The 18,656-nt window shown below is 52.0% G+C and overlaps 16 non-coding genes across 16 annotated transcripts; all 16 read right to left on the bottom strand.

Annotated features, from left to right (window-relative positions):
- Nucleotides 1–903: 903 nt before the first annotated feature.
- trnal-uag (transfer RNA leucine (anticodon UAG)) lies at nucleotides 904–985 on the bottom strand. Its single transcript has one exon. It is a non-coding gene; the product is annotated as a tRNA-Leu (tRNA).
- A 1,017-nt stretch (nucleotides 986–2,002) lies between these two features.
- Nucleotides 2,003–2,084, bottom strand: trnal-aag (transfer RNA leucine (anticodon AAG)). The gene has a single exon. It is a non-coding gene; the product is annotated as a tRNA-Leu (tRNA).
- Nucleotides 2,085–3,197: 1,113 nt separating this feature from the next.
- trnal-uag (transfer RNA leucine (anticodon UAG)) lies at nucleotides 3,198–3,279 on the bottom strand. The gene has a single exon. It is a non-coding gene; the product is annotated as a tRNA-Leu (tRNA).
- Nucleotides 3,280–4,296: 1,017 nt separating this feature from the next.
- On the bottom strand, nucleotides 4,297–4,378 carry trnal-aag (transfer RNA leucine (anticodon AAG)). The gene has a single exon. It is a non-coding gene; the product is annotated as a tRNA-Leu (tRNA).
- Nucleotides 4,379–5,491: 1,113 nt separating this feature from the next.
- On the bottom strand, nucleotides 5,492–5,573 carry trnal-uag (transfer RNA leucine (anticodon UAG)). The gene has a single exon. It is a non-coding gene; the product is annotated as a tRNA-Leu (tRNA).
- Nucleotides 5,574–6,590: 1,017 nt separating this feature from the next.
- trnal-aag (transfer RNA leucine (anticodon AAG)) lies at nucleotides 6,591–6,672 on the bottom strand. The gene has a single exon. It is a non-coding gene; the product is annotated as a tRNA-Leu (tRNA).
- Nucleotides 6,673–7,785: 1,113 nt separating this feature from the next.
- On the bottom strand, nucleotides 7,786–7,867 carry trnal-uag (transfer RNA leucine (anticodon UAG)). The gene has a single exon. It is a non-coding gene; the product is annotated as a tRNA-Leu (tRNA).
- Nucleotides 7,868–8,884: 1,017 nt separating this feature from the next.
- Nucleotides 8,885–8,966, bottom strand: trnal-aag (transfer RNA leucine (anticodon AAG)). The gene has a single exon. It is a non-coding gene; the product is annotated as a tRNA-Leu (tRNA).
- A 1,104-nt stretch (nucleotides 8,967–10,070) lies between these two features.
- On the bottom strand, nucleotides 10,071–10,152 carry trnal-uag (transfer RNA leucine (anticodon UAG)). The gene has a single exon. It is a non-coding gene; the product is annotated as a tRNA-Leu (tRNA).
- Nucleotides 10,153–11,169: 1,017 nt separating this feature from the next.
- Nucleotides 11,170–11,251, bottom strand: trnal-aag (transfer RNA leucine (anticodon AAG)). The gene has a single exon. It is a non-coding gene; the product is annotated as a tRNA-Leu (tRNA).
- Nucleotides 11,252–12,353: 1,102 nt separating this feature from the next.
- trnal-uag (transfer RNA leucine (anticodon UAG)) lies at nucleotides 12,354–12,435 on the bottom strand. Its single transcript has one exon. It is a non-coding gene; the product is annotated as a tRNA-Leu (tRNA).
- A 1,240-nt stretch (nucleotides 12,436–13,675) lies between these two features.
- Nucleotides 13,676–13,757, bottom strand: trnal-uag (transfer RNA leucine (anticodon UAG)). The gene has a single exon. It is a non-coding gene; the product is annotated as a tRNA-Leu (tRNA).
- A 1,017-nt stretch (nucleotides 13,758–14,774) lies between these two features.
- On the bottom strand, nucleotides 14,775–14,856 carry trnal-aag (transfer RNA leucine (anticodon AAG)). Its single transcript has one exon. It is a non-coding gene; the product is annotated as a tRNA-Leu (tRNA).
- Nucleotides 14,857–15,969: 1,113 nt separating this feature from the next.
- trnal-uag (transfer RNA leucine (anticodon UAG)) lies at nucleotides 15,970–16,051 on the bottom strand. The gene has a single exon. It is a non-coding gene; the product is annotated as a tRNA-Leu (tRNA).
- A 1,017-nt stretch (nucleotides 16,052–17,068) lies between these two features.
- On the bottom strand, nucleotides 17,069–17,150 carry trnal-aag (transfer RNA leucine (anticodon AAG)). The gene has a single exon. It is a non-coding gene; the product is annotated as a tRNA-Leu (tRNA).
- A 1,113-nt stretch (nucleotides 17,151–18,263) lies between these two features.
- trnal-uag (transfer RNA leucine (anticodon UAG)) lies at nucleotides 18,264–18,345 on the bottom strand. The gene has a single exon. It is a non-coding gene; the product is annotated as a tRNA-Leu (tRNA).
- Between the last annotated feature and the right edge of the window lie 311 nt (nucleotides 18,346–18,656).

Genomic DNA, 18,656 nt, shown 5'->3' with positions numbered 1-18,656 from the left:
CGCTACCCTGGAATGCTCACTTTCGTGGGCCCTTTTCTGCCCTCTTCCCCCACCCCAAAGATAGAGAAAACGTCGGCCGCCGGACCTTCTTTGCAAAGCCTCTGGAGTGCGGGCAAAGAATGTTTTTTTGTGTATAGGCACAATAGCCTTCCAAAACTCTGTCTTGGCAGTAGTGGGATTCAAACCCACGCCCCCGAAGAGACTGGAGCCTTAATCCAGCGGCTTAGACCACTCGGCCACGCTACCCTGCCACAGCCGCCTTCGTGGGCCCTTTTTTTTTCTTGTCGCGCTTCGCCGCAAGCTGATGCCTTGTAATTCGAAGCCGTAAAGGCATCCTTTATACAGGGGTATGCAGTCCTACTCCTGGTGGCCCCCTTCCTGTGGAGTGGAGGTCAGCATCAAGCAGGCTCCTGATTGGTTAACGCGGCGCGAATTGACGCAGAAGTTCCGATTTTTCACCTCGGGCAGCAGACGCGAATTCTTGTCAGACGCGTGATTCACAAAAAAGCACAATTCGCGCTTAACGCACCTAACGCGCCAGACGCTCAATTCACGCCATTCGCGAGAACTAGACGCGCGGATGAGGCAAATTCGCGTCTACCGCGCCGCGCTAAACGCCTCATTCGCGCCGCAAGAACTCCAGGCGCGTGTAAACACGTCTTACCATTGACTTAACATTGAAATCACTAGGACCAGACGCATATTCCCGTTTGGTGTGAGCGTAGCATTAGACCGTGCGGCCATGCTACCTCGTCGGGTTGCGCTCCAAGGGTCTCTTGGACAGGTGGTACGGCCTCCCTAATACTTACTCTGCAGAACTGCTGCAGTCTAATCCTGTTTGCGTGAAATAATCCCGCTGCCAAACGGGTTAGAGGGCCTCCCTGCCTTGGTTAAAATGGCTGCTGGCAGCGATGGGATTCGAACCCACGCCCCCGAAAAGACTGGAGCCTAAATCCAGCGCCTTAGACCACTCGGCCACGCTACCCTGGGATTCTCACTTTCGTGGGCCATTTTCTGCCCTCTTCCCCCACCCCAAATATAGAGAGAACGTCGGCCGCCGGACCTTCTATGCAAAGCCTCTGGAATGCGGGCAAAGAACATTTTTTTTGCGTACGCACAATAGCCTTCCAAAACTCTGTCTTGGCAGCAGTGGGATTCAAACCCACACCCCCGAAGAGACTGGAGCCTTAATCCAACGCCTTATGCTACGTTCACACCAAACGCGAATACGCGTCTAAATTCTGGCCTGCCGCTTCTATTTACACGCCTGACCACTTTGTGTTCATTCGCCCGTCAAGAGCGAAATGGACGCGCATGAAAACAAAAGTTTGAAGTGAAATTTACGCGCGTCAGGTGCGTCAGAGAGGCGAAAGTTTCAAAAAGTTTCGAACCCCATTGGCAGCCATCTTTTTACAAGACGTCTGTTGTTGATCGGTCATTTATCGAGAGTGTCACTGCTCTGTATTGGCTCTGGAGAGCAGAACAGCGGTGTAGGGATCATCGTCGCTGTATTTGGGTTGCGCTTCGCCACAAGCTGATGCCTTGTAATTCGCCGCCGTAAAGGCATCCTTAATACAGGGTATGCAGTCCTACTCCTGGTGGCCCCCTTCCTGTGGAGTGGAGGTCCATCTCTGATCAAGCACACCTGAATCCGCTAATCAAGGCCTTTGGGGCTTATGTGGAAACGATAGCCAGCTGTGATGCATTTAAAATCAAAATGATCAGGCAGCTGTTATTTCACCCAAAACTTTTCATGAGTAAAACTGGCTGTCTCCATTCTTGTAGACTACTCATTGTTTTTCATTAATATAATTTATTGCACCTCTCCTATGATTGTAAATTATTGGTGTGCCTCTGTTGGAATGGAGCAGAGGCTGGGACAAGCTTTAAGCACTGACTTTGCTAAATGGCAAAGAATGCGAAAGCGGCTAAGTTTGGATGAGCATGCAGCGTCACTTCTCCAGTCGCTTCGCAGCCTCAGGAACTTTCCAAAAGACTTCCCTGGCAGCGGTGGGATTCGAACCCACGCCCCCGAAGAGACTGGAGCCTTAATCCAGCGCCTTAGACCGCTCGGCCACGCTACCTTGTCATGGTGTGTTCCACGGGTCTTTACGACAGGTCAAACGGCCTCCCAAATACTGACTCTGCGGAACGGCTGCAGTCTAATCCTGTTTGCGTAAAACAAGCCCGCTCCCAAGCGGGTTAGAGGGCCTCCCTGCCTTGGTTAAAATGCCTGCTGGCAGCAATGGGATTTAGACTGGAGCCTAAATCAAATGCCTTAGACCTCTCGGCCACGCTACCCTGGAATGCTCACTTTCGTGGGCCCTTTTCTGCCCTCTTCCCCCACCCCAAAGATAGAGAAAACGTCGGCCGCCGGACCTTCTTTGCAAAGCCTCTGGAGTGCGGGCAAAGAATGTTTTTTTGTGTATAGGCACAATAGCCTTCCAAAACTCTGTCTTGGCAGTAGTGGGATTCAAACCCACGCCCCCGAAGAGACTGGAGCCTTAATCCAGCGGCTTAGACCACTCGGCCACGCTACCCTGCCACAGCCGCCTTCGTGGGCCCTTTTTTTTTCTTGTCGCGCTTCGCCGCAAGCTGATGCCTTGTAATTCGAAGCCGTAAAGGCATCCTTTATACAGGGGTATGCAGTCCTACTCCTGGTGGCCCCCTTCCTGTGGAGTGGAGGTCAGCATCAAGCAGGCTCCTGATTGGTTAACGCGGCGCGAATTGACGCAGAAGTTCCGATTTTTCACCTCGGGCAGCAGACGCGAATTCTTGTCAGACGCGTGATTCACAAAAAAGCACAATTCGCGCTTAACGCACCTAACGCGCCAGACGCTCAATTCACGCCATTCGCGAGAACTAGACGCGCGGATGAGGCAAATTCGCGTCTACCGCGCCGCGCTAAACGCCTCATTCGCGCCGCAAGAACTCCAGGCGCGTGTAAACACGTCTTACCATTGACTTAACATTGAAATCACTAGGACCAGACGCATATTCCCGTTTGGTGTGAGCGTAGCATTAGACCGTGCGGCCATGCTACCTCGTCGGGTTGCGCTCCAAGGGTCTCTTGGACAGGTGGTACGGCCTCCCTAATACTTACTCTGCAGAACTGCTGCAGTCTAATCCTGTTTGCGTGAAATAATCCCGCTGCCAAACGGGTTAGAGGGCCTCCCTGCCTTGGTTAAAATGGCTGCTGGCAGCGATGGGATTCGAACCCACGCCCCCGAAAAGACTGGAGCCTAAATCCAGCGCCTTAGACCACTCGGCCACGCTACCCTGGGATTCTCACTTTCGTGGGCCATTTTCTGCCCTCTTCCCCCACCCCAAATATAGAGAGAACGTCGGCCGCCGGACCTTCTATGCAAAGCCTCTGGAATGCGGGCAAAGAACATTTTTTTTGCGTACGCACAATAGCCTTCCAAAACTCTGTCTTGGCAGCAGTGGGATTCAAACCCACACCCCCGAAGAGACTGGAGCCTTAATCCAACGCCTTATGCTACGTTCACACCAAACGCGAATACGCGTCTAAATTCTGGCCTGCCGCTTCTATTTACACGCCTGACCACTTTGTGTTCATTCGCCCGTCAAGAGCGAAATGGACGCGCATGAAAACAAAAGTTTGAAGTGAAATTTACGCGCGTCAGGTGCGTCAGAGAGGCGAAAGTTTCAAAAAGTTTCGAACCCCATTGGCAGCCATCTTTTTACAAGACGTCTGTTGTTGATCGGTCATTTATCGAGAGTGTCACTGCTCTGTATTGGCTCTGGAGAGCAGAACAGCGGTGTAGGGATCATCGTCGCTGTATTTGGGTTGCGCTTCGCCACAAGCTGATGCCTTGTAATTCGCCGCCGTAAAGGCATCCTTAATACAGGGTATGCAGTCCTACTCCTGGTGGCCCCCTTCCTGTGGAGTGGAGGTCCATCTCTGATCAAGCACACCTGAATCCGCTAATCAAGGCCTTTGGGGCTTATGTGGAAACGATAGCCAGCTGTGATGCATTTAAAATCAAAATGATCAGGCAGCTGTTATTTCACCCAAAACTTTTCATGAGTAAAACTGGCTGTCTCCATTCTTGTAGACTACTCATTGTTTTTCATTAATATAATTTATTGCACCTCTCCTATGATTGTAAATTATTGGTGTGCCTCTGTTGGAATGGAGCAGAGGCTGGGACAAGCTTTAAGCACTGACTTTGCTAAATGGCAAAGAATGCGAAAGCGGCTAAGTTTGGATGAGCATGCAGCGTCACTTCTCCAGTCGCTTCGCAGCCTCAGGAACTTTCCAAAAGACTTCCCTGGCAGCGGTGGGATTCGAACCCACGCCCCCGAAGAGACTGGAGCCTTAATCCAGCGCCTTAGACCGCTCGGCCACGCTACCTTGTCATGGTGTGTTCCACGGGTCTTTACGACAGGTCAAACGGCCTCCCAAATACTGACTCTGCGGAACGGCTGCAGTCTAATCCTGTTTGCGTAAAACAAGCCCGCTCCCAAGCGGGTTAGAGGGCCTCCCTGCCTTGGTTAAAATGCCTGCTGGCAGCAATGGGATTTAGACTGGAGCCTAAATCAAATGCCTTAGACCTCTCGGCCACGCTACCCTGGAATGCTCACTTTCGTGGGCCCTTTTCTGCCCTCTTCCCCCACCCCAAAGATAGAGAAAACGTCGGCCGCCGGACCTTCTTTGCAAAGCCTCTGGAGTGCGGGCAAAGAATGTTTTTTTGTGTATAGGCACAATAGCCTTCCAAAACTCTGTCTTGGCAGTAGTGGGATTCAAACCCACGCCCCCGAAGAGACTGGAGCCTTAATCCAGCGGCTTAGACCACTCGGCCACGCTACCCTGCCACAGCCGCCTTCGTGGGCCCTTTTTTATTCTTGTCGCGCTTCGCCGCAAGCTGATGCCTTGTAATTCGAAGCCGTAAAGGCATCCTTTATACAGGGGTATGCAGTCCTACTCCTGGTGGCCCCCTTCCTGTGGAGTGGAGGTCAGCATCAAGCAGGCTCCTGATTGGTTAACGCGGCGCGAATTGACGCAGAAGTTCCGATTTTTCACCTCGGGCAGCAGACGCGAATTCTTGTCAGACGCGTGATTCACAAAAAAGCACAATTCGCGCTTAACGCACCTAACGCGCCAGACGCTCAATTCGCGCCATTCGCGAGAACTAGACGCGCGGATGAGGCAAATTCGCGTCTACCGCGCCGCGCTAAACGCCTCATTCGCGCCGCAAGAACTCCAGGCGCGTGTAAACACGTCTTACCATTGACTTAACATTGAAATCACTCGGACCAGACGCATATTCCCGTTTGGTGTGAGCGTAGCATTAGACCGTGCGGCCATGCTACCTCGTCGGGTTGCGCTCCAAGGGTCTCTTGGACAGGTGGTACGGCCTCCCTAATACTTACTCTGCAGAACTGCTGCAGTCTAATCCTGTTTGCGTGAAATAATCCCGCTGCCAAACGGGTTAGAGGGCCTCCCTGCCTTGGTTAAAATGGCTGCTGGCAGCGATGGGATACGAACCCACGCCCCCGAAGAGACTGGAGCCTAAATCCAGCGCCTTAGACCACTCGGCCACGCTACCCTGGGATTCTCACTTTCGTGGGCCATTTTCTGCCCTCTTCCCCCACCCCAAATATAGAGAGAACGTCGGCCGCCGGACCTTCTATGCAAAGCCTCTGGAATGCGGGCAAAGAACATTTTTTTTGCGTACGCACAATAGCCTTCCAAAACTCTGTCTTGGCAGCAGTGGGATTCAAACCCACACCCCCGAAGAGACTGGAGCCTTAATCCAACGCCTTATGCTACGTTCACACCAAACGCGAATACGCGTCTAAATTCTGGCCTGCCGCTTCTATTTACACGCCTGACCACTTTGTGTTCATTCGCCCGTCAAGAGCGAAATGGACGCGCATGAAAACAAAAGTTTGAAGTGAAATTTACGCGCGTCAGGTGCGTCAGAGAGGCGAAAGTTTCAAAAAGTTTCGAACCCCATTGGCAGCCATCTTTTTACAAGACGTCTGTTGTTGATCGGTCATTTATCGAGAGTGTCACTGCTCTGTATTGGCTCTGGAGAGCAGAACAGCGGTGTAGGGATCATCGTCGCTGTATTTGGGTTGCGCTTCGCCACAAGCTGATGCCTTGTAATTCGCCGCCGTAAAGGCATCCTTAATACAGGGTATGCAGTCCTACTCCTGGTGGCCCCCTTCCTGTGGAGTGGAGGTCCATCTCTGATCAAGCACACCTGAATCCGCTAATCAAGGCCTTTGGGGCTTATGTGGAAACGATAGCCAGCTGTGATGCATTTAAAATCAAAATGATCAGGCAGCTGTTATTTCACCCAAAACTTTTCATGAGTAAAACTGGCTGTCTCCATTCTTGTAGACTACTCATTGTTTTTCATTAATATAATTTATTGCACCTCTCCTATGATTGTAAATTATTGGTGTGCCTCTGTTGGAATGGAGCAGAGGCTGGGACAAGCTTTAAGCACTGACTTTGCTAAATGGCAAAGAATGCGAAAGCGGCTAAGTTTGGATGAGCATGCAGCGTCACTTCTCCAGTCGCTTCGCAGCCTCAGGAACTTTCCAAAAGACTTCCCTGGCAGCGGTGGGATTCGAACCCACGCCCCCGAAGAGACTGGAGCCTTAATCCAGCGCCTTAGACCGCTCGGCCACGCTACCTTGTCATGGTGTGTTCCACGGGTCTTTACGACAGGTCAAACGGCCTCCCAAATACTGACTCTGCGGAACGGCTGCAGTCTAATCCTGTTTGCGTAAAACAAGCCCGCTCCCAAGCGGGTTAGAGGGCCTCCCTGCCTTGGTTAAAATGCCTGCTGGCAGCAATGGGATTTAGACTGGAGCCTAAATCAAATGCCTTAGACCTCTCGGCCACGCTACCCTGGAATGCTCACTTTCGTGGGCCCTTTTCTGCCCTCTTCCCCCACCCCAAAGATAGAGAAAACGTCGGCCGCCGGACCTTCTTTGCAAAGCCTCTGGAGTGCGGGCAAAGAATGTTTTTTTGTGTATAGGCACAATAGCCTTCCAAAACTCTGTCTTGGCAGTAGTGGGATTCAAACCCACGCCCCCGAAGAGACTGGAGCCTTAATCCAGCGGCTTAGACCACTCGGCCACGCTACCCTGCCACAGCCGCCTTCGTGGGCCCTTTTTTATTCTTGTCGCGCTTCGCCGCAAGCTGATGCCTTGTAATTCGAAGCCGTAAAGGCATCCTTTATACAGGGGTATGCAGTCCTACTCCTGGTGGCCCCCTTCCTGTGGAGTGGAGGTCAGCATCAAGCAGGCTCCTGATTGGTTAACGCGGCGCGAATTGACGCAGAAGTTCCGATTTTTCACCTCGGGCAGCAGACGCGAATTCTTGTCAGACGCGTGATTCACAAAAAAGCACAATTCGCGCTTAACGCACCTAACGCGCCAGACGCTCAATTCGCGCCATTCGCGAGAACTAGACGCGCGGATGAGGCAAATTCGCGTCTACCGCGCCGCGCTAAACGCCTCATTCGCGCCGCAAGAACTCCAGGCGCGTGTAAACACGTCTTACCATTGACTTAACATTGAAATCACTCGGACCAGACGCATATTCCCGTTTGGTGTGAGCGTAGCATTAGACCGTGCGGCCATGCTACCTCGTCGGGTTGCGCTCCAAGGGTCTCTTGGACAGGTGGTACGGCCTCCCTAATACTTACTCTGCAGAACTGCTGCAGTCTAATCCTGTTTGCGTGAAATAATCCCGCTGCCAAACGGGTTAGAGGGCCTCCCTGCCTTGGTTAAAATGGCTGCTGGCAGCGATGGGATTCGAACCCACGCCCCCGAAGAGACTGGAGCCTAAATCCAACGCCTTAGACCACTCGGCCACGCTACCCTGGGATTCTCACTTTCGTGGGCCATTTTCTGCCCTCTTCCCCCACCCCAAATATAGAGAGAACGTCGGCCGCCGGACCTTCTATGCAAAGCCTCTGGAATGCGGGCAAAGAACATTTTTTTTGCGTACGCACAATAGCCTTCCAAAACTCTGTCTTGGCAGCAGTGGGATTCAAACCCACACCCCCGAAGAGACTGGAGCCTTAATCCAACGCCTTATGCTACGTTCACACCAAACGCGAATACGCGTCTAAATTCTGGCCTGCCGCTTCTATTTACACGCCTGACCACTTTGTGTTCATTCGCCCGTCAAGAGCGAAATGGACGCGCATGAAAACAAAAGTTTGAAGTGAAATTTACGCGCGTCAGGTGCGTCAGAGAGGCGAAAGTTTCAAAAAGTTTCGAACCCCATTGGCAGCCATCTTTTTACAAGACGTCTGTTGTTGATCGGTCATTTATCGAGAGTGTCACTGCTCTGTATTGGCTCTGGAGAGCAGAACAGCGGTGTAGGGATCATCGTCGCTGTATTTGGGTTGCGCTTCGCCACAAGCTGATGCCTTGTAATTCGCCGCCGTAAAGGCATCCTTAATACAGGGTATGCAGTCCTACTCCTGGTGGCCCCCTTCCTGTGGAGTGGAGGTCCATCTCTGATCAAGCACACCTGAATCCGCTAATCAAGGCCTTTGGGGCTTATGTGGAAACGATAGCCAGCTGTGATGCATTTAAAATCAAAATGATCAGGCAGCTGTTATTTCACCCAAAACTTTTCATGAGTAAAACTGGCTGTCTCCATTCTTGTAGACTACTCATTGTTTTTCATTAATATAATTTATTGCACCTCTCCTATGATTGTAAATTATTTGTGTGCCTCTGTTGGAATGGAGCAGAGGCTGGGACAAGCTTTAACCACTGACTTTGCTAAATGGCAAAGAATGCGAAAGCGGCTAAGTTTGGATGAGCATGCAGCGTCACTTCTCCAGTCGCTTCGCAGCCTCAGGAACTTTCCAAAAGACTTCCCTGGCAGCGGTGGGATTCGAACCCACGCCCCCGAAGAGACTGGAGCCTTAATCCAGCGCCTTAGACCGCTCGGCCACGCTACCTTGTCATGGTGTGTTCCACGGGTCTTTACGACAGGTCAAACGGCCTCCCAAATACTGACTCTGCGGAACGGCTGCAGTCTAATCCTGTTTGCGTAAAACAAGCCCGCTCCCAAGCGGGTTAGAGGGCCTCCCTGCCTTGGTTAAAATGCCTGCTGGCAGCAATGGGATTTAGACTGGAGCCTAAATCAAATGCCTTAGACCTCTCGGCCACGCTACCCTGGAATGCTCACTTTCGTGGGCCCTTTTCTGCCATCTTCCCCCACCCCAAAGATAGAGAAAACGTCGGCCGCCGGACCTTCTTTGCAAAGCCTCTGGAGTGCGGGCAAAGAATGTTTTTTTGTGTATAGGCACAATAGCCTTCCAGAACTCTGTCTTGGCAGTAGTGGGATTCAAACCCACGCCCCCGAAGAGACTGGAGCCTTAATCCAGCGGCTTAGACCACTCGGCCACGCTACCCTGCCACAGCCGCCTTCGTGGGCCCTTTTTTTTTCTTGTCGCGCTTCGCCGCAAGCTGATGCCTTGTAATTCGAAGCCGTAAAGGCATCCTTTATACAGGGGTATGCAGTCCTACTCCTGGTGGCCCCCTTCCTGTGGAGTGGAGGTCAGCATCAAGCAGGCTCCTGATTGGTTAACGCGGCGCGAATTGACTTAGAAGTTCCGATTTTTCACCTCGGGCAGCAGACGCGAATTCTTGTCAGACGCGTGATTCACAAAAAAGCACAATTCGCGCTTAACGCACCTAACGCGCCAGACGCTCAATTCGCGCGAACTAGACGCGCGGATGAGGCAAATTCGCGTCTACCGCGCCGCGCTAAACGCCTCATTCGCGCCGCAAGAACTCCAGGCGCGTGTAAACACGTCTTACCATTGACTTAACATTGAAATCACTCGGACCAGACGCATATTCCCGTTTGGTGTGAGCGTAGCATTAGACCGTGCGGCCATGCTACCTCGTCGGGTTGCGCTCCAAGGGTCTCTTGGACAGGTGGTACGGCCTCCCTAATACTTACTCTGCAGAACTGCTGCAGTCTAATCCTGTTTGCGTGAAATAATCCCGCTGCCAAACGGGTTAGAGGGCCTCCCTGCCTTGGTTAAAATGGCTGCTGGCAGCGATGGGATTCGAACCCACGCCCCCGAAGAGACTGGAGCCTAAATCCAGCGCCTTAGACCACTCAGCCACGCTACCCTGGGATTCACACTTTCGTGGGCCATTTTCTGCCCTCTTCCCCCACCCCAAATATAGAGAGAACGTCGGCCGCGGGACCTTCTATGCAAAGCCTCTGGAATGCGGGCAAAGAACATTTTTTTTGCGTACGCACAATAGCCTTCCAAAACTCTGTCTTGGCAGCAGTGGGATTCAAACCCACACCCCCGAAGAGACTGGAGCCTTAATCCAACGCCTTATGCTACGTTCACACCAAACGCGAATACGCGTCTAAATTCTCGCCTGCCGCTTCTATTTACACGCCTGACCACTTTGTGTTCATTCGCCCGTCAAGAGCGAAATGGACGCGCATGAAAACAAAAGTTTGAAGTGAAATTTACGCGCGTCAGGTGCGTCAGAGAGGCGAAAGTTTCAAAAAGTTTCGAACCCCATTGGCAGCCATCTTTTTACAAGACGTCTGTTGTTGATCGGTCATTTATCGAGAGTGTCACTGCTCTGTATTGGCTCTGGAGAACAGAACAGCGGTGTAGGGATCATCGTCGCTGTATTTGGGTTGCGCTTCGCCACAAGCTGATGCCTTGTAATTCGCCGCCGTAAAGGCATCCTTAATACAGGGTATGCAGTCCTACTCCTGGTGGCCCCCTTCCTGTGGAGTGGAGGTCCATCTCTGATCAAGCACACCTGAATCCGCTAATCAAGGCCTTTGGGGCTTATGTGGAAACGATAGCCAGCTGTGATGCATTTAAAATCAAAATGATCAGGCAGCTGTTATTTCACCCAAAACTTTTCATGAGTAAAACTGGCTGTCTCCATTCTTGTAGACTACTCATTGTTTTTCATTAATATAATTTATTGCACCTCTCCTATGATTGTAAATTATTGGTGTGCCTCTGTTGGAATGGAGCAGAGGCTGGGACAAGCTTTAAGCACTGACTTTGCTAAATGGCAAAGAATGCGAAAGCGGCTAAGTTTGGATGAGCATGCAGCGTCACTTCTCCAGTCGCTTCGCAGCCTCAGGAACTTTCCAAAAGACTTCCCTGGCAGTGGTGGGATTCGAACCCACGCCCCCGAAGAGACTGGAGCCTTAATCCAGCGCCTTAGACCGCTCGGCCACGCTACCTTGTCATGGTGTGTTCCACGGGTCTTTACGACAGGTCAAACGGCCTCCCAAATACTGACTCTGCAGTCTAATCCTGTTTGCGTAAAACAAGCCCGCTCCCAAGCGGGTTAGAGGGCCTCCCTGCCTTGGTTAAAATGCCTGCTGGCAGCAATGGGATTTAGACTGGAGCCTAAATCAAATGCCTTAGACCTCTCGGCCACGCTACCCTGGAATGCTCACTTTCGTGGGCCCTTTTCTGCCCTCTTCCCCCACCCCAAAGATAGAGAAAACGTCGGCCGCCGGACCTTCTTTGCAAAGCCTCTGGAGTGCGGGCAAAGAATGTTTTTTTGTGTATAGGCACAATAGCCTTCCAAAACTCTGTCTTGGCAGTAGTGGGATTCAAACCCACGCCCCCGAAGAGACTGGAGCCTTAATCCAGCGGCTTAGACCACTCGGCCACGCTACCCTGCCACAGCCGCCTTCGTGGGCCCTTTTTTTTTCTTGTCGCGCTTCGCCGCAAGCTGATGCCTTGTAATTCGAAGCCGTAAAGGCATCCTTTATACAGGGGTATGCAGTCCTACTCCTGGTGGCCCCCTTCCTGTGGAGTGGAGGTCAGCATCAAGCAGGCTCCTGATTGGTTAACGCGGCGCGAATTGACGCAGAAGTTCCGATTTTTCACCTCGGGCAGCAGACGCGAATTCTTGTCAGACGCGTGATTCACAAAAAAGCACAATTCGCGCTTAACGCACCTAACGCGCCAGACGCTCAATTCGCGCCATTCGCGAGAACTAGACGCGCGGATGAGGCAAATTCGCGTCTACCGCGCCGCGCTAAACGCCTCATTCGCGCCGCAAGAACTCCAGGCGCGTGTAAACACGTCTTACCATTGACTTAACATTGAAATCACTCGGACCAGACGCATATTCCCGTTTGGTGTGAGCGTAGCATTAGACCGTGCGGCCATGCTACCTCGTCGGGTTGCGCTCCAAGGGTCTCTTGGACAGGTGGTACGGCCTCCCTAATACTTACTCTGCAGAACTGCTGCAGTCTAATCCTGTTTGCGTGAAATAATCCCGCTGCCAAACGGGTTAGAGGGCCTCCCTGCCTTGGTTAAAATGGCTGCTGGCAGCGATGGGATTCGAACCCACGCCCCCGAAGAGACTGGAGCCTAAATCCAGCGCCTTAGACCACTCGGCCACGCTACCCTGGGATTCTCACTTTCGTGGGCCATTTTCTGCCCTCTTCCCCCACCCCAAATATAGAGAGAACGTCGGCCGCCGGACCTTCTATGCAAAGCCTCTGGAATGCGGGCAAAGAACATTTTTTTTGCGTACGCACAATAGCCTTCCAAAACTCTGTCTTGGCAGCAGTGGGATTCAAACCCACACCCCCGAAGAGACTGGAGCCTTAATCCAACGCCTTATGCTACGTTCACACCAAACGCGAATACGCGTCTAAATTCTGGCCTGCCGCTTCTATTTACACGCCTGACCACTTTGTGTTCATTCGCCCGTCAAGAGCGAAATGGACGCGCATGAAAACAAAAGTTTGAAGTGAAATTTACGCGCGTCTGGTGCGTCAGAGAGGCGAAAGTTTCAAAAAGTTTCGAACCCCATTGGCAGCCATCTTTTTACAAGACGTCTGTTGTTGATCGGTCATTTATCGAGAGTGTCACTGCTCTGTATTGGCTCTGGAGAGCAGAACAGCGGTGTAGGGATCATCGTCGCTGTATTTGGGTTGCGCTTCGCCACAAGCTGATGCCTTGTAATTCGCCGCCGTAAAGGCATCCTTAATACAGGGTATGCAGTCCTACTCCTGGTGGCCCCCTTCCTGTGGAGTGGAGGTCCATCTCTGATCAAGCACACCTGAATCCGCTAATCAAGGCCTTTGGGGCTTATGTGGAAACGATAGCCAGCTGTGATGCATTTAAAATCAAAATGATCAGGCAGCTGTTATTTCACCCAAAACTTTTCATGAGTAAAACTGGCTGTCTCCATTCTTGTAGACTACTCATTGTTTTTCATTAATATAATTTATTGCACCTCTCCTATGATTGTAAATTATTGGTGTGCCTCTGTTGGAATGGAGCAGAGGCTGGGACAAGCTTTAAGCACTGACTTTGCTAAATGGCAAAGAATGCGAAAGCGGCTAAGTTTGGATGAGCATGCAGCGTCACTTCTCCAGTCGCTTCGCAGCCTCAGGAACTTTCCAAAAGACTTCCCTGGCAGCGGTGGGATTCGAACCCACGCCCCCGAAGAGACTGGAGCCTTAATCCAGCGCCTTAGACCTACCTCGTCGGGTTGCGCTCCAAGGGTCTCTTGGACAGGTGGTACGGCCTCCCTAATACTTACTCTGCAGAACTGCTGCAGTCTAATCCTGTTTGCGTGAAATAATCCCGCTGCCAAACGGGTTACAGGGCCTCCCTGCCTTGGTTAAAATGGCTGCTGGCAGCGATGGGATTCGAACCCACGCCCCCGAAGAGACTGGAGCCTAAATCCAGCGCCTTAGACCACTCGGCCACGCTACCCTGGGATTCTCACTTTCGTGGGCCATTTTCTGCCCTCTTCCCCCACCCCAAATATAGAGAGAACGTCGGCCGCCGGACCTTCTATGCAAAGCCTCTGGAATGCGGGCAAAGAACATTTTTTTTGCGTACGCACAATAGCCTTCCAAAACTCTGTCTTGGCAGCAGTGGGATTCAAACCCACACCCCCGAAGAGACTGGAGCCTTAATCCAACGCCTTATGCTACGTTCACACCAAACGCGAATACGCGTCTAAATTCTGGCCTGCCGCTTCTATTTACACGCCTGACCACTTTGTGTTCATTCGCCCGTCAAGAGCGAAATGGACGCGCATGAAAACAAAAGTTTGAAGTGAAATTTACGCGCGTCAGGTGCGTCAGAGAGGCGAAAGTTTCAAAAAGTTTCGAACCCCATTGGCAGCCATCTTTTTACAAGACGTCTGTTGTTGATCGGTCATTTATCGAGAGTGTCACTGCTCTGTATTGGCTCTGGAGAGCAGCACAGCGGTGTAGGGATCATCGTCGCTGTATTTGGGTTGCGCTTCGCCACAAGCTGATGCCTTGTAATTCGCCGCCGTAAAGGCATCCTTAATACAGGGTATGCAGTCCTACTCCAGGTGGCCCCCTTCCTGTGGAGTGGAGGTCCATCTCTGATTAAGCACACCTGAATCCGCTAATCAAGGCCTTTGGGGCTTATGTGGAAACGATAGCCAGCTGTGATGCATTTAAAATCAAAATGATCAGGCAGCTGTTATTTCACCCAAAACTTTCCATGAGTAAAACTGGCTGTCTCCATTCTTGTAGACTACTCATTGTTTTTCATTAATATAATTTATTGCACCTCTCCTATGATTGTAAATTATTGGTGTGCCTCTGTTGGAATGGAGCAGAGGCTGGGACAAGCTTTAAGCACTGACTTTGCTAAATGGCAAAGAATGCGAAAGCGGCTAAGTTTGGATGAGCATGCAGCGTCACTTCTCCAGTCGCTTCGCAGCCTCAGGAACTTTCCAAAAGACTTCCCTGGCAGCGGTGGGATTCGAACCCACGCCCCCGAAGAGACTGGAGCCTTAATCCAGTGCCTTAGACCGCTCGGCCACGCTACCTTGTCATGGTGTGTTCCACGGGTCTTTACGACAGGTCAAACGGCCTCCCAAATACTGACTCTGCGGAACGGCTGCAGTCTAATCCTGTTTGCGTAAAACAAGCCCGCTCCCAAGCGGGTTAGAGGGCCTCCCTGCCTTGGTTAAAATGCCTGCTGGCAGCAATGGGATTTAGACTGGAGCCTAAATCAAATGCCTTAGACCTCTCGGCCACGCTACCCTGGAATGCTCACTTTCGTGGGCCCTTTTCTGCCCTCTTCCCCCACCCCAAAGATAGAGAAAACGTCGGCCGCCGGACCTTCTTTGCAAAGCCTCTGGAGTGCGGGCAAAGAATGTTTTTTTGTGTATAGGCACAATAGCCTTCCAAAACTCTGTCTTGGCAGTAGTGGGATTCAAACCCACGCCCCCGAAGAGACTGGAGCCTTAATCCAGCGGCTTAGACCACTCGGCCACGCTACCCTGCCACAGCCGCCTTCGTGGGCCCTTTTTTTTTCTTGTCGCGCTTCGCCGCAAGCTGATGCCTTGTAATTCGAAGCCGTAAAGGCATCCTTTATACAGGGGTATGCAGTCCTACTCCTGGTGGCCCCCTTCCTGTGGAGTGGAGGTCAGCATCAAGCAGGCTCCTGATTGGTTAACGCGGCGCGAATTGACGCAGAAGTTCCGATTTTTCACCTCGGGCAGCAGACGCAAATTCTTGTCAGACGCGTGATTCACAAAAAAGCACAATTCGCGCTTAACGCACCTAACGCGCCAGACGCTCAATTCGCGCCATTCGCGAGAACTAGACGCGCGGATGAGGCAAATTCGCGTCTACCGCGCCGCGCTAAACGCCTCATTCGCGCCGCAAGAACTCCAGGCGCGTGTAAACACGTCTTACCATTGACTTAACATTGAAATCACTCGGACCAGACGCATATTCCCGTTTGGTGTGAGCGTAGCATTAGACCGTGCGGCCATGCTACCTCGTCGGGTTGCGCTCCAAGGGTCTCTTGGACAGGTGGTACGGCCTCCCTAATACTTACTCTGCAGAACTGCTGCAGTCTAATCCTGTTTGCGTGAAATAATCCCACTGCCAAACGGGTTAGAGGGCCTCCCTGCCTTGGTTAAAATGGCTGCTGGCAGCGATGGGATTCGAACCCACGCCCCCGAAGAGACTGGAGCCTAAATCCAGCGCCTTAGACCACTCGGCCACGCTACCCTGGGATTCTCACTTTCGTGGGCCATTTTCTGCCCTCTTCCCCCACCCCAAATATAGAGAGAACGTCGGCCGCCGGACCTTCTATGCAAAGCCTCTGGAATGCGGGCAAAGAACATTTTTTTTGCGTACGCACAATAGCCTTCCAAAACTCTGTCTTGGCAGCAGTGGGATTCAAACCCACACCCCCGAAGAGACTGGAGCCTTAATCCAACGCCTTATGCTACGTTCACACCAAACGCGAATACGCGTCTAAATTCTGGCCTGCCGCTTCTATTTACACGCCTGACCACTTTGTGTTCATTCGCCCGTCAAGAGCGAAATGGACGCGCATGAAAACAAAAGTTTGAAGTGAAATTTATGCGCGTCAGGTGCGTCAGAGAGGCGAAAGTTTCAAAAAGTTTCGAACCCCATTGGCAGCCATCTTTTTACAAGACGTCTGTTGTTGATCGGTCATTTATCGAGAGTGTCACTGCTCTGTATTGGCTCTGGAGAGCAGAACAGCGGTGTAGGGATCATCGTCGCTGTATTTGGGTTGCGCTTCGCCACAAGCTGATGCCTTGTAATTCGCCGCCGTAAAGGCATCCTTAATACAGGGTATGCAGTCCTACTCCTGGTGGCCCCCTTCCTGTGGAGTGGAGGTCCATCTCTGATCAAGCACACCTGAATCCGCTAATCAAGGCCTTTGGGGCTTATGTGGAAACGATAGCCAGCTGTGATGCATTTAAAATCAAAATGATCAGGCAGCTGTTATTTCACCCAAAACTTTTCATGAGTAAAACTGGCTGTCTCCATTCTTGTAGACTACTCATTGTTTTTCATTAATATAATTTATTGCACCTCTCCTATGATTGTAAATTATTGGTGTGCCTCTGTTGGAATGGAGCAGAGGCTGGGACAAGCTTTAAGCACTGACTTTGCTAAATGGCAAAGAATGCGAAAGCGGCTAAGTTTGGATGAGCATGCAGCGTCACTTCTCCAGTCGCTTCGCAGCCTCAGGAACTTTCCAAAAGACTTCCCTGGCAGCGGTGGGATTCGAACCCACGCCCCCGAAGAGACTGGAGCCTTAATCCAGTGCCTTAGACCGCTCGGCCACGCTACCTTGTCATGGTGTGTTCCACGGGTCTTTACGACAGGTCAAACGGCCTCCCAAATACTGACTCTGCGGAACGGCTGCAGTCTAATCCTGTTTGCGTAAAACAAGCCCGCTCCCAAGCGGGTTAGAGGGCCTCCCTGCCTTGGTTAAAATGCCTGCTGGCAGCAATGGGATTTAGACTGGAGCCTAAATCAAATGCCTTAGACCTCTCGGCCACGCTACCCTGGAATGCTCACTTTCGTGGGCCCTTTTCTGCCCTCTTCCCCCACCCCAAAGATAGAGAAAACGTCGGCCGCCGGACCTTCTTTGCAAAGCCTCTGGAGTGCGGGCAAAGAATGTTTTTTTGTGTATAGGCACAATAGCCTTCCAAAACTCTGTCTTGGCAGTAGTGGGATTCAAACCCACGCCCCCGAAGAGACTGGAGCCTTAATCCAGCGGCTTAGACCACTCGGCCACGCTACCCTGCCACAGCCGCCTTCGTGGGCCCTTTTTTTTTCTTGTCGCGCTTCGCCGCAAGCTGATGCCTTGTAATTCGAAGCCGTAAAGGCATCCTTTATACAGGGGTATGCAGTCCTACTCCTGGTGGCCCCCTTCCTGTGGAGTGGAGGTCAGCATCAAGCAGGCTCCTGATTGGTTAACGCGGCGCGAATTGACGCAGAAGTTCCGATTTTTCACCTCGGGCAGCAGACGCAAATTCTTGTCAGACGCGTGATTCACAAAAAAGCACAATTCGCGCTTAACGCACCTAACGCGCCAGACGCTCAATTCGCGCCATTCGCGAGAACTAGACGCGCGGATGAGGCAAATTCGCGTCTACCGCGCCGCGCTAAACGCCTCATTCGCGCCGCAAGAACTCCAGGCGCGTGTAAACACGTCTTACCATTGACTTAACATTGAAATCACTCGGACCAGACGCATATTCCCGTTTGGTGTGAGCGTAGCATTAGACCGTGCGGCCATGCTACCTCGTCGGGTTGCGCTCCAAGGGTCTCTTGGACAGGTGGTACGGCCTCCCTAATACTTACTCTGCAGAACTGCTGCAGTCTAATCCTGTTTGCGTGAAATAATCCCACTGCCAAACGGGTTAGAGGGCCTCCCTGCCTTGGTTAAAATGGCTGCTGGCAGCGATGGGATTCGAACCCACGCCCCCGAAGAGACTGGAGCCTAAATCCAGCGCCTTAGACCACTCGGCCACGCTACCCTGGGATTCTCACTTTCGTGGGCCATTTTCTGCCCTCTTCCCCCACCCCAAATATAGAGAGAACGTCGGCCGCCGGACCTTCTATGCAAAGCCTCTGGAATGCGGGCAAAGAACATTTTTTTTGCGTACGCACAATAGCCTTCCAAAACTCTGTCTTGGCAGCAGTGGGATTCAAACCCACACCCCCGAAGAGACTGGAGCCTTAATCCAACGCCTTATGCTACGTTCACACCAAACGCGAATACGCGTCTAAATTCTGGCCTGCCGCTTCTATTTACACGCCTGACCACTTTGTGTTCATTCGCCCGTCA

The sequence above is a fragment of the Garra rufa genome, unplaced genomic scaffold, assembly GCF_049309525.1.
Source record: "Garra rufa unplaced genomic scaffold, GarRuf1.0 hap1_unplaced_007, whole genome shotgun sequence".
NCBI lineage: Eukaryota > Metazoa > Chordata > Actinopteri > Cypriniformes > Cyprinidae > Garra > Garra rufa.
This window is presented reverse-complemented; position numbering and strand designations above follow the sequence as displayed.